Source organism: Bombina bombina, chromosome 9, assembly GCF_027579735.1.
Source record: "Bombina bombina isolate aBomBom1 chromosome 9, aBomBom1.pri, whole genome shotgun sequence".
In the NCBI taxonomy this organism is placed as follows: Eukaryota; Metazoa; Chordata; class Amphibia; order Anura; family Bombinatoridae; genus Bombina; species Bombina bombina.
This window is the reverse complement of record NC_069507.1, coordinates 227780649-227794484: the sequence shown is the minus strand read 5'-3', so window position 1 is coordinate 227794484 and position 13836 is coordinate 227780649. Positions and strand designations below refer to the sequence as shown.

General features: G+C 40.4%; 1 protein-coding gene across 1 annotated transcript in view; it reads right to left on the bottom strand.

Annotated features, from left to right (window-relative positions):
- Nucleotides 1-13836, bottom strand: part of SHTN1 (shootin 1) — a 467849-nt gene that overhangs the window by 453326 nt on the left and 687 nt on the right. The gene's annotated exons all lie outside the window — the stretch shown is intronic.

The window sequence follows — 13836 nt, the reverse complement described above, 5'->3', positions numbered from 1 at the left end:
GAAAAAGTGTGTTTTTTTTTCCATTTTTCCTCATATTTTATAATTTTTTTTATAGTAAATGATAAGATATGATGAAAATAATGGTATTTTTAGAAAGTCCATTTAATGGCGAGAAAAACGGTATATAATATGTGTGGGTACAGTAAATGAGTAAGAGGAAAAACAGAATTTATGTTTACCTGATAAATTACTTTCTCCAACGGTGTGTCCGGTCCACGGCGTCATCCTTACTTGTGGGATATTCTCTTCCCCAACAGGAAATGGCAAAGAGCCCAGCAAAGCTGGTCACATGATCCCTCCTAGGCTCCGCCTACCCCAGTCATTCGACCGACGTTAAGGAGGAATATTTGCATAGGAGAAACCATATGGTACCGTGGTGACTGTAGTTAAAGAAAATAAATTATCAGACCTGATTAAAAAAACCAGGGCGGGCCGTGGACCGGACACACCGTTGGAGAAAGTAATTTATCAGGTAAACATAAATTCTGTTTTCTCCAACATAGGTGTGTCCGGTCCACGGCGTCATCCTTACTTGTGGGAACCAATACCAAAGCTTTAGGACACGGATGAAGGGAGGGAGCAAATCAGGTCACCTAAATGGAAGGCACCACGGCTTGCAAAACCTTTCTCCCAAAAATAGCCTCAGAAGAAGCAAAAGTATCAAACTTGTAAAATTTGGTAAAAGTGTGCAGTGAAGACCAAGTCGCTGCCCTACATATCTGATCAACAGAAGCCTCGTTCTTGAAGGCCCATGTGGAAGCCACAGCCCTAGTGGAATGAGCTGTGATTCTTTCGGGAGGCTGCCGTCCGGCAGTCTCGTAAGCCAATCTGATGATGCTTTTAATCCAAAAAGAGAGAGAGGTAGAAGTTGCTTTTTGCCCTCTCCTTTTACCGGAATAAACAACAAACAAGGAAGATGTTTGTCTAAAATCCTTTGTAGCATCTAAATAGAATTTTAGAGCGCGAACAACATCCAAATTGTGCAACAAACGTTCCTTCTTTGAAACTGGTTTCGGACACAGAGAAGGTACGATAATCTCCTGGTTAATGTTTTTATTAGAAACAACTTTTGGAAGAAAACCAGGTTTAGTACGTAAAACCACCTTATCTGCATGGAACACCAGATAAGGAGGAGAACACTGCAGAGCAGATAATTCTGAAACTCTTCTAGCAGAAGAAATTGCAACTAAAAACAAAACTTTCCAAGATAATATCTTAATATCAACGGAATGCAAGGGTTCAAACGGAACCCCCTGAAGAACTGAAAGAACTAAATTGAGACTCCAAGGAGGAGTCAAAGGTTTGTAAACAGGCTTAATTCTAACCAGAGCCTGAACAAAGGCTTGAACATCTGGCACAGCGGCCAGCTTTTTGTGAAGTAACACAGACAAGGCAGAAATCTGTCCCTTCAGGGAACTTGCAGATAGTCCTTTGTCCAATCCTTCTTGAAGGAAGGATAGAATCCTAGGAATCTTAACCTTGTCCCAAGGGAATCCTTTAGATTCACACCAACAGATATATTTTTTCCAAATTTTGTGGTAAATCTTTCTAGTTACAGGCTTTCTGGCCTGAACAAGAGTATCGATAACAGAATCTGAGAACCCTCGCTTCGATAAGATCAAGCGTTCAATCTCCAAGCAGTCAGCTGGAGTGAAACCAGATTCGGATGTTCGAACGGACCCTGAACAAGAAGGTCTCGTCTCAAAGGTAGCTTCCAAGGTGGAGCCGATGACATATTCACCAGATCTGCATACCAAGTCCTGCGTGGCCACGCAGGAGCTATCAAGATCACCGACGCCCTCTCCTGATTGATCCTGGCTACCAGCCTGGGGATGAGAGGAAACGGCGGGAACACATAAGCTAGTTTGAAGGTCCAAGGTGCTACTAGTGCATCCACTAGAGCCGCCTTGGGATCCCTGGATCTGGACCCGTAGCAAGGAACTTTGAAGTTCTGACGAGAGGCCATCAGATCCATGTCTGGAATGCCCCACAGCTGAGTGACTTGGGCAAAGATTTCCGGATGGAGTTCCCACTCCCCCGGATGCAATGTCTGACGACTCAGAAAATCCGCTTCCCAATTTTCCACTCCTGGGATGTGGATAGCAGACAGGTGGCAGGAGTGAGACTCCGCCCATAGAATGATTTTGGTCACTTCTTCCATCGCCAGGGAACTCCTTGTTCCCCCCTGATGGTTGATGTACGCAACAGTTGTCATGTTGTCTGATTGAAACCGTATGAACTTGGCCCTCGCTAGCTGAGGCCAAGCCTTGAGAGCATTGAATATCGCTCTCAGTTCCAGAATATTTATCGGTAACAGAGATTCTTCCCGAGACCAAAGACCCTGAGCTTTCAGGGATCCCCAGACCGCGCCCCAGCCCATCAGACTGGCGTCGGTCGTGACAATGACCCACTCTGGTCTGCGGAATGTCATCCCTCGTGACAGGTTGTCCAGGGACAGCCACCAACGGAGTGAGTCTCTGGTCCTCTGATTTACTTGTATCTTCAGAGACAAGTCTGTATAGTCCCCATTCCACTGACTGAGCATGCACAGTTGTAATGGTCTTAGATGAATGCGCGCAAAAGGAACTATGTCCATTGCCGCTACCATCAACCCGATCACTTCCATGCACTGAGCTATGGAAGGAAGAGGAACGGAATGAAGTATCCGACAAGAGTCTAGAAGCTTTGTTTTTCTGGCCTCTGTCAGAAAAATCCTCATTTCTAAGGAGTCTATTATTGTTCCCAAGAAGGGAACCCTTGTTGACGGAGATAGAGAACTCTTTTCCACGTTCACTTTCCATCCGTGAGATCTGAGAAAGGCCAGGACAATGTCTGTGTGAGCCTTTGCTTGAGGAAGGGACGACGCTTTAATTAGAATGTCGTCCAAGTAAGGTACTACAGCAATGCCCCTTGGTCTTAGCACAGCTAGAAGGGACCCCAGTACCTTTGTGAAAATCCTTGGAGCAGTGGCTAATCCGAAAGGAAGCGCCACGAACTGGTAATGTTTGTCCAGGAATGCGAACATCAGGAACCGATGATGTTCCTTGTGGATAGGAATATGTAGATACGCATCCTTTAAATCCACCGTGGTCATGAATTGACCTTCCTGGATGGAAGGAAGAATAGTTCGAATGGTTTCCATCTTGAACGATGGAACCTTGAGAAACTTGTTTAAGATCTTGAGATCTAAGATTGGTCTGAACGTTCCCTCTTTTTTGGGAACTATGAACAGATTGGAGTAGAACCCTATCCCTTGTTCTCTTAATGGAACAGGATGAATCACTCCCATTTTTAACAGGTCTTCTACACAATGTAAGAATGCCTGTCTTTTTATATGGTCTGAAGACAACTGAGACCTGTGGAACCTCCCCCTTGGGGGAAGTCCCTTGAATTCCAGAAGATAACCTTGGGAGACTATTTCTAGCGCCCAAGGATCCAGAACATCTCTTGCCCAAGCCTGAGCGAAGAGAGAGAGTCTGCCCCCCACCAGATCCGGTCCCGGATCGGGGGCCAACATTTCATGCTGTCTTGGTAGCAGTGGCAGGTTTCTTGGCCTGCTTACCCTTGTTCCAGCCTTGCATTGGTCTCCAAGCTGGCTTGGCTTGAGAAGTATTACCCTCTTGCTTAGAGGACGTAGCACTTTGGGCTGGTCCGTTTCTACGAAAGGGACGAAAATTAGGTTTATTTTTTGCCTTGAAAGGCCGATCCTGAGGAAGGGCGTGGCCCTTACCCCCAGTGATATCAGAGATAATCTCTTTCAAGTCAGGGCCAAACAGCGTTTTCCCCTTGAAAGGAATGTTAAGTAGCTTGTTCTTGGAAGACGCATCAGCCGACCAAGATTTCAACCAAAGCGCTCTGCGCGCCACAATAGCAAACCCAGAATTCTTAGCCGCTAACCTAGCCAATTGCAAAGTGGCGTCTAGGGTGAAAGAATTAGCCAATTTGAGAGCATTGATTCTGTCCATAATCTCCTCATAAGGAGGAGAATCACTATCGACCGCCTTTATCAGCTCATCGAACCAGAAACATGCGGCTGTAGCGACAGGGACAATGCATGAAATTGGTTGTAGAAGGTAACCCTGCTGAACAAACATCTTTTTAAGCAAACCTTCTAATTTTTTATCCATAGGATCTTTGAAAGCACAACTATCCTCTATGGGTATAGTGGTGCGTTTGTTTAAAGTGGAAACCGCTCCCTCGACCTTGGGGACTGTCTGCCATAAGTCCTTTCTGGGGTCGACCATAGGAAACAATTTTTTAAATATGGGGGGAGGGACGAAAGGAATACCGGGCCTTTCCCATTCTTTATTAACAATGTCCGCCACCCGCTTGGGTATAGGAAAAGCTTCTGGGAGCCCCGGCACCTCTAGGAACTTGTCCATTTTACATAGTTTCTCTGGGATGACCAACTTGTCACAATCATCCAGAGTGGATAATACCTCCTTAAGCAGAATGCGGAGATGTTCCAACTTAAATTTAAATGCAATCACATCAGGTTCAGCTTGTTGAGAAATGTTCCCTGAATCAGTAATTTCTCCCTCAGACAAAACCTCCCTGGCCCCATCAGACTGGGTTGGGGGCCCTTCAGAAATATTGTTATCAGCGTCGTCATGCTCTTCAGTATCTAAAACAGAGCAGTCGCGCTTACGCTGATAAGGGTTCATTTTGGCTAAAATGTTTTTGACAGAATTATCCATTACAGCCGTTAATTGTTGCATAGTAAGGAGTATTGGCGCGCTAGATGTACTAGGGGCCTCCTGAGTGGGCAAGACTCGTGTAGACGAAGGAGGGAATGATGCAGTACCATGCTTACTCCCCTCACTTGAGGAATCATCTTGGGCATCATTGTCATTGTCACATAAATCACATTTATTTAAATGAATAGGAATTCTGGCTTCCCCACATTCAGAACACAGTCTATCTGGTAGTTCAGACATGTTAAACAGGCATAAACTTGATAACAAAGTACAAAAAAACGTTTTAAAACAAAACCGTTACTGTCACTTTAAATTTTAAACTGAACACACTTTATTACTGCAATTGCGAAAAAACATGAAGGAATTGTTCAAAATTCACCAAATTTTCACCACAGTGTCTTAAAGCCTTAAAAGTATTGCACACCAAATTTGGAAGCTTTAACCCTTAAAATAACGGAACCGGAGCCGTTTTGAACTTTAACCCCTTTACAGTCCCTGGTATCTGCTTTGCTGAGACCCAACCAAGCCCCAAGGGGAATACGATACCAAATGACGCCTTCAGAAAGTCTTTTCTAAGTATCAGAGCTCCTCTCACATGCGACTGCATGCCATGCCTCTCAAAAACAAGTGCGCAACACCGGCGCGAAAATGAGGCTCTGCCTATGCTTTGGGAAAGCCCCTAAAGAATAAGGTGTCTAAAACAGTGCCTGCCGATATTATTATATCAAAATACCCAGATAAAATGATTCCTCAAGGCTAAATATGTGTTAATAATGAATCGATTTAGCCCAGAAAAAGTCCAGTCTTAATAAGCCCTTTTTGAAGCCCTTATTTACGATCGTAATAAACATGGCTTACCGGATCCCATAGGGAAAATGACAGCTTCCAGCATTACATCGTCTTGTTAGAATGTGTCATACCTCAAGCAGCAAAAGTCTGCACACTGTTCCCCCAACTGAAGTTAATTGCTCTCAACAGTCCTGTGTGGAACAGCCATGGATTTTAGTGACGGTTGCTAAAATCATTTTCCTCATACAAACAGAAATCTTCATCTCTTTTCTGTTTCTGAGTAAATAGTACATACCAGCACTATTTTAAAATAACAAACTCTTGATTGAATAATAAAAACTACAGTTAAACACTAAAAAACTCTAAGCCATCTCCGTGGAGATGTTGCCTGTACAACGGCAAAGAGAATGACTGGGGTAGGCGGAGCCTAGGAGGGATCATGTGACCAGCTTTGCTGGGCTCTTTGCCATTTCCTGTTGGGGAAGAGAATATCCCACAAGTAAGGATGACGCCGTGGACCGGACACACCTATGTTGGAGAAATTTCAGCTAAACACAAACACCGCAGAAATGTAAAAATAGCCTTGGTCCCAAACGGACAGAAAATGGAAAAGTGCTCTGGTCACTAAGGGGTTAAGTGAAAAACTAAAATATTAAACCAGGTGCATTGTAATCATTTTTAGTATTAAAGATAAGTAGCACTTACTTTTTTTTTTTTTTTCTGTTCCTTAAATGTATACAACTGTATCAGCTCTGTATATCCTGCTAATCCCCACAGGTTAAACAGTATAATGAGCATTTTTACCAATCAGCAAAAAATAGGATTAGTAAGAAGTAAATGTCAGCCAATGAGTATGAGCAGGAAGTAACGGTCAGCCAATAATATTGTAATGATCAGACAATACCAGTCAGCCAATGAGTATGAGCAGGCAATTACTGTCAGCCAATGAGCAGCAAGCACACAGTGCTGTTTAGTTCCCATTTGAAGAACAATTTACATCACATTCCTTTCAGGGAAAAATGCTAATATTTGTGAAATCCTGCTTTTTTCATATTCATTTTGTCCATTTACAGCTCTATTTTTTTATTTTTTTTTCTTATTGTTAATGTGATTTTCTTTATTTAGTGCTCCATCTGTGTACTTGAGCACTAGATAACCACCATCCTTTGAGATTCAGTAAAACCACAAATGGTGGTGAAGGTGCTCATGGTATAGGAACTACTAAAACCTAAGAGCTTTGATTACATATTCCGGGTTGAAATCATTATTGACTTTTTTCATATTATTCATTCAGTGTTAATTAAATGCCATGGTAAATCAGGGCAGCATCTACTCAGTAGACTGCAATAAACTCATCAATCTGCAAATGTGCAACAGAGTTAATCTTGTGGCATTGTCCTTCTCCCCCAAGGGAAAACTCTCTATATGACAGAATTGTGAAGGTTACGGAGCCCCAGATGGTGCGCACATGTATAGGAGAAGAACAGAATACACAACTAAACTCAGTTTAGCTCCAAATGTATTGATGCAACTGAAATGAACGTTCCGATTTAATACAATACATTTCATTATCAAATAATGCAGAACGGGGATGTTAAAAACTTTTAAACTCAGGGGCTATAAAGTCACACATATATATATATATATATATATATATATATATATAAAAACTTCATAAAGGAAATGCAAAGGAGTTAAACACATGATTAAAAAGGAACACAATTCAGATAGAGCATCAGCAATTTAAAAAACGTTACAATTTACTTCTATTACCAAGTTTGCTTAATTATCTTGGTATCCTTTTGTTGAACACATCCAGTGAGCTAATGACAAGAGGCATATATGTGTATCCAACAATCACCAGCTAGTTTCCAGAAGTGTAGTGCTGCTACCGAGCCTACCTATTTATGCTTTTCAACAAAGGATACCAAGGAAATAAAGTAAATGTTATGTCCCTTTAACACCAATTCTTTAGCTATACAAATATTGTTCTCCATATATGCATACAGACCCAGAAACCTATGTATAGGAATCTCAGGTAAGAATTGTGCATCAGGAAGAGAGCATTGTGTGTTGCAAAAGAAGACACGAAGTGAAGAAATGTAAGGCCCGAAGTCACAAGAGAGCCACCCTGAGTCGTATAAAGTAAAGGGACATTAACTGCTTTGCAACAGTGGCCGTCACAAGTGCTCCCAGGGCTGTAGGCCATGCTGAGAAAATAAGTTTTGTCACGCAGTTCTACAGAGCTGGAAACCCTTGCCATGGCCGGCATACAGGGTACGCTGGACGCAACAAAGGGGTTAAGGTCATTTTGAGTATCCGGTTCATTTAATTTCTGATGCATATGTAAAACGCTGCTGCCATATAGTGCTCAGGACGTGCACTTTCCTTAGCCTACCTACATATGCTCTACAGTAAAGAACAAAATAAATATGATACAAGCAAGTTATTCAATAACATTTTAATTAACTACTGTTCTTTTATGTAGGATCACAATTAGTTTTACCCTATTTCCCTAAATGATGAATGATATCAGTTTTATAGTTATGGCACGTAGAGAGGAATAAGCCAAGACGACAATCATTATAGTTTGTACAAATATGTTCATACAATACAATATTGTTGCCAATAACAATAGCTGGGTCTATGTGTAATACATCTAATATACATTATATATATATATATATATATATATATATATATATATATATATATATATATATATATATATATATATATATATAGGGATATGAACCCCAATTTCTAATTTACTTTTATTACCAACATTTTCTTCATCCTCTTGGTATCTTTTGTTGAACAGCAGGGGCATAAGCTCAGGAGCGTGCACATATCTGGAGCACTATATGGCAGCAGTTTTGTAAGAATACTAGATAGCAGCACTATTCCCTGCTATATAGTGCTCCAGACATCTAGCTAGGTATCTCTTCAACAAAGAATTATAATAGGAACAAAGACAATATGATACTAGAAGTACAATTGAAAACCTTTTTTTATTTAAATGATATGTTCTGGGTTTTCTATCCATGTGTTCAGCATTTTTCAGAGCCAGATTTACTCTTGCGCGGGTGCAACACAATAAGATCAGCCTTGTCACAAGAAAAAATCCGGCTCAGGAAATGGCTAAATGCGGATTGTGGCCATAATATTCAACATTCGGATCAGTCGGAAATAGTTAAATACACGTCTAGTATGTTTGTTTGTTACCTCTAAGTGACAGTATTGTAAGATGTATTAGATGGGGGTTTTGTTAAACAGGTGGGCATGTCACTGTCCACCAATAGAGCTGTAGAGGTTTTCTATAGCAGCTAGTAAGCTCCTATCCCAAGTTAAAGGGGGGGGCAATAAAGTCACTCCATGAAATGCACTTTAGCTTCGCTAGGGAGAGCAATTTTCAGTGTTACATTACAGAAAACCAGTCAAAATAAATAATGAATGTGCATTGCAAACATTTTTATAATTAAGCATATATAAAAATCAGTCAAAATTAAACATTCATGATTCAGATAAAGCATTTCATTTTAAACAAATTTCCAATTTACTTCTGTGCTTCATTCTCTTGTAATACTTTGTTGAAAAGTATACCTAGGTAGGCTCAAGAGCAACAATGCATTTGCTGCTGATTGGTGGCTGCACATAGATGCCTTATGTCATTGGCTTTGCGAGATGTGCTCAGCTAGCTCCCAGTAGTGCATTGCTGATCCTTCAACAAATGATACCAAGAGAATGAAGCACACATGATAATTGAATTAAATTGAAAAGCTGTTTACGATTACGTTATCTATCTGAATCATAAAAGTTTAGTTTTTATTTTCTGTCCCTTTATACCTTTTAATGCGGAATTACATTTTGAGTTTAATATCTCTTTAATAAAACAACTCTCTTTACATGGAAAGATGATGGTAACTTCTTGCGTTTCTATAAATTTTCTGCATCACAGAGGTGCTCTTACTAGGAGATACACTACTGGGAGCTAGCTGAACACAGCTAATGACAATATGTGCAACAACCAATCACCATCTAGCTCCTAGTAGTGAATTGCTGCTCCTGTGCCTGGCTATGCATGCTCTTCAACACAGGATACAAAAAGAACATTTCCTAATATAATAACATTGGGAAGTTGTTTAAAATGGCAGGATCTCTCTGGATTCTGTACCATTAAAGTTTAATTATGATTTGACTGCCCCTTTAATTCTACTCGTGCAAATCTTGGTTAGGAATGTCTTAGCAAGATGTTATCTTACAGAAGAAGCATTTAGGTCCCTTGATTCTCCAAATCCTACAGAAATGATTAACTGCGATTTGCCGAGCTCCTCATTCTTTAGTGAAAGAGGAGCAAAATACAAGAAATAGTGAGTCAGAGTTATCTTTACTGACGCTTCTAGGTGCATCTGAGACCTATCTGCACCTAACGCAGTTCTACCCGCACCTTCAGTTTGTTTATTTTTGTTCCCGTGCTATTCAGGTTACAGCGATACCTCTATAAATCCCCTACAAAGTCCATTACTATACTCCAAAGATTGCAATAAAACTAGCAAGTTGCCGTGTTCCTTTTTTTTTTTTTTTTTGGACTCTTCGACAACTTGGTGCTGGTGTAAAAGTCATGTTTTTTCTTTCACGATTCAGATAGAGCATGTAATTTTAAGAAACTTAAGATCCAGGATGCGCTGTTAGCTTTAGGATAGCCAAACGGCTAGGACGTTTTATTCCGTCCTGACGGTGCTAAAGCCCAGCGCAGTTAGGGTGGGAAAAAAAAAACGCCATAACAACCTTAAATAGGTTAATGTATAACATTGTTGCAAAACTACTGCCATATAGTGGACACTACTTAAAGGGACATTATACACTTTTTCTTTGCATAAATGTTTTGTAGATGATCTATTTATACAGCCCATAAAGTTATTATATATATTTTTTTAAATGTATAGTTTTGCTTATTTTTAACCCCTTGAGTGCTAATGACGGCTCTGAGTCGTCACAGAGTTTCCCACTCTGGTGTTAATGACGGCTCAGAGCCGTCACTAGAACTCTCCCACCTTGAGGGAGATCTGGGGGCTCCCACGCCGGCGATCAGGCCTGCATAGTGACAGGCATTGCTGGGGCTTTACGTTATGCGCGGTGACGTCATGCGCAATAATGTGATGATGTCACTGCAACTTTTATACTGTACTTAATGTTAAGTATAGGAGCAGGGGGCATGCTGCTTAGAAGCCTGTATCTCAGGCATCTAAGCAGCTACAGACCCCCAAGACCATTGGAAAGGTAATCGCCTAACCTTTCCAACAGTGTAAGTCTTGGGAGTCTTAAAAAAAAAAAGTTAAAACATTTTTGTTCAACAAATAAAAAAAATTTTAGCACCCAAAGGGTTAAATAACATTGCTCTGATTTTCAGACTCCTAACCAAGCCCCAAAGTTTTATGAGAATACTGTCAGCTACCTACTCCAGCTTGCTCCTGTTTGTGTAAAGGGTCTTTTCATATTCAAAAGAGGGGGGGGGGGTCTTATTTCCCACTTGCAGTGGGCTTTCCAACTACCTTTTCAACAGAGCTTCTAAGTAAGGGCTAGGTTTATCAAAGCTGAGGCGGACAGTCCGCCTCAGCTCGCCTGTGGCGGGGCGAAATTTTGCGCTCACGTGTCAATCTCCTTGGTCGGACTAGACCGCGGAGATTGAATTTCGCCACCTTAAAGGTGGTGAAGAGGTTAGGGAAGGGGCGGTCTGGTGACCGTTGCTTGTTAAATTACGGCGAGCAAGTCCTTGTGAGAAGTTGCAGCCGTAGGGCTTTTATAAATCGAGCCCTACGTTTTTTAAACAGTTTTATACTGGATATTTATATCAGTATCTGTGCATCTTATTCTTTATAGTTGTGTCTATTGCATGCAGTTATATGAAAATGAGTGTATACTGTCCCTTTAATTTACATCCCTGTCTTTCAACAAAGTATAACAAGAAAACAAAGAATTTGATAACAGAAGTAAATTGAAAAGTTGTTTAAAATTGTACACTATCTGAATCATAAAAGAAAACAGTGGGGATTTGTGTCACTTTAAAGGGACACTAAAGTCAAAATTAAACAAAATTGATTGGATAAAGCACCACATTTTAAACACCTTTCTCATTTACTTCAGTTATCAATTTTGCTTAGTTCTCTTGGTATTCTTTGTTAAAGATTAAACCCCTTAAGGCAGAACTTTCTGTAATGAGAATCTTTTAGTGACATTTTCTGCAGATCATTTTGAAATTAAACTCAATTTTAAATTAGGCAGATACACTAAAACACCAACTCAGCTGCAATGCGTTGATTAACTGGAGAATAAAGCATTGTTTAAAGTTTCATAATATATTGCAGCAGTTGAAAATTGCATTGCAAATTAGTTGCACAGAGAATTAAAGAAATGTTGAGTTTTTAAAACGTCTCTTTAATAAATGTTTCCTTTGCTCTTGGTCGAACATCAGGTAGTAATTAAAAGGTGCGTGGCTCACAAGAACATCTTACATTCAGGAGTCACAGCTTTGCAGACCGGGAAAAGGCTAGGGGGCAAGTTGAAAAAATTCCTGAGAGATAGTGATTAAATCTGTGTACTACTGCTCTACAGTGCTGCTCCATATTTGACTGTTCTCTTCAAATAGCGCTTCGCTCTGGCTGCATCGTGTTAAGGAAGACTTAAGTGCAGCCAGAGCACGGCACTGTTTAAAGAGAACAGCCTGATAAGGTTAAATCACTAATAGTTCCTGTATGTGTCCAGTTCTTTCTGCAGACATGATGCATTTTTCTGCAAAGTCATCTCAGATCACAGCATGTTCTGCTTGGGGATTAAACCTAGATGAACTCAGGAGCGTGCATGTGTCTTAAACCCATCTGGTAGCAGTGTTTGCAACATGGTTTAAAGCAATGTTATATATAGTTGCAAATGCTGCTGCTGTAGACTGCTATAGACACGTGCACACTCCTAAGCTCCTATCAGCCCACCTAGGTTTACTCTAAACAAAAGTATAAAGAGAACAAAAATCTGATAAAAGAAGTAAATTGGAAAGTTGTTTAAAACTGCATGTTCTATCTGAATCACTAAAGTTTAATTTTGACTTTACTGTCCCTTTAATATAGCAGCACAAGTTCTGCACAAAACATACATTTCCTGCTTATATGTAACCTACTGTAGGGAATAAACATATTTCTAATGTTTGACTGCTGTTCCTTCATACGCAATATAGAATGGTTTTTTTTTTTTCCCCTTTAAAATTAAATTTGTCCTGGACTGTCATGTATTGATAAACTGCTATTTATATTATGGTAAACTACAAGCTTAGTGAGAACAATGAATGAAGCAAGTTGTCACTTGTACTACAAATAACTTGCACATGCATGCTGGTTTTTGTTTTGAATGTATATTTATAATCTGTTTACAGCAATCTGCACAAACCATATTAGTAATTCTTTAACGGTTCAACCTGAGCACAGTTAGAGTAACTGTGCCCTGCTCTGTTTATGCTCCCCCGCCCCAAAAAAAAAAAATCAAAACACAAGATCATAATATCAAGATGGAAGGTATTCATTAAAGGAGTAATTTATTGTAACACTTCTTTACAGAAAGAGTTGTAGATTCATGGAACAGACTCCCAATAGAGGTGGTATGGGAATGATAAATACTGAGATATGCATAAAGCTAGACAATTAGTTTTGGTTCTTATGTTCTGCACGAGGTGAATGTTGACAAACATGCGTCACTGCAGTCAGTTTAATGAAAGATGTGTCATGACATAAGGATCAGTATAGCACTTATGTTTAGAAGTACACCTTTTAAAATGCATGGCGAGTGCTGATACTGACTATGCTAAATTCAACCTGCACTACCTGTTCATTTCATTGTTAGGATTCATCTGCAATGACATACAAGGGTCAGTATGACACTACATTGCAGGCAGCAACTTATGTTTAGAAGTACACTTGATGCATGGTGAGTGCTGATACTGACTGGTCATGCTAAAATCAACCTGCACTGCCTGTTATTGCTGTTAATGTCATTATACAGATGGATGTGCAGTCTACAGTGCATTATGTTGCCTACTGGCACACAAGGAGTAAATGACACCCTATCAGGGTGCAAGAAGAGGGTGCTGACAGACATGCTAGCCAGCCTGGAGAGATATTGCATTGCAGGTTCACTGTTACTATAATAAAGGATGGACTCCCATTTCTGTAATGCATTGTGTGTCCTACTAGCTCTCAAGTTGTGAAGTCCCTATGGATGGGGTCACATGCTAGGTGCATTGTCACTGTATGGAGGGAAGGGCAGCCTACCACCCAGGGTCTGCAGTGCATTGTGGTATCCTCCA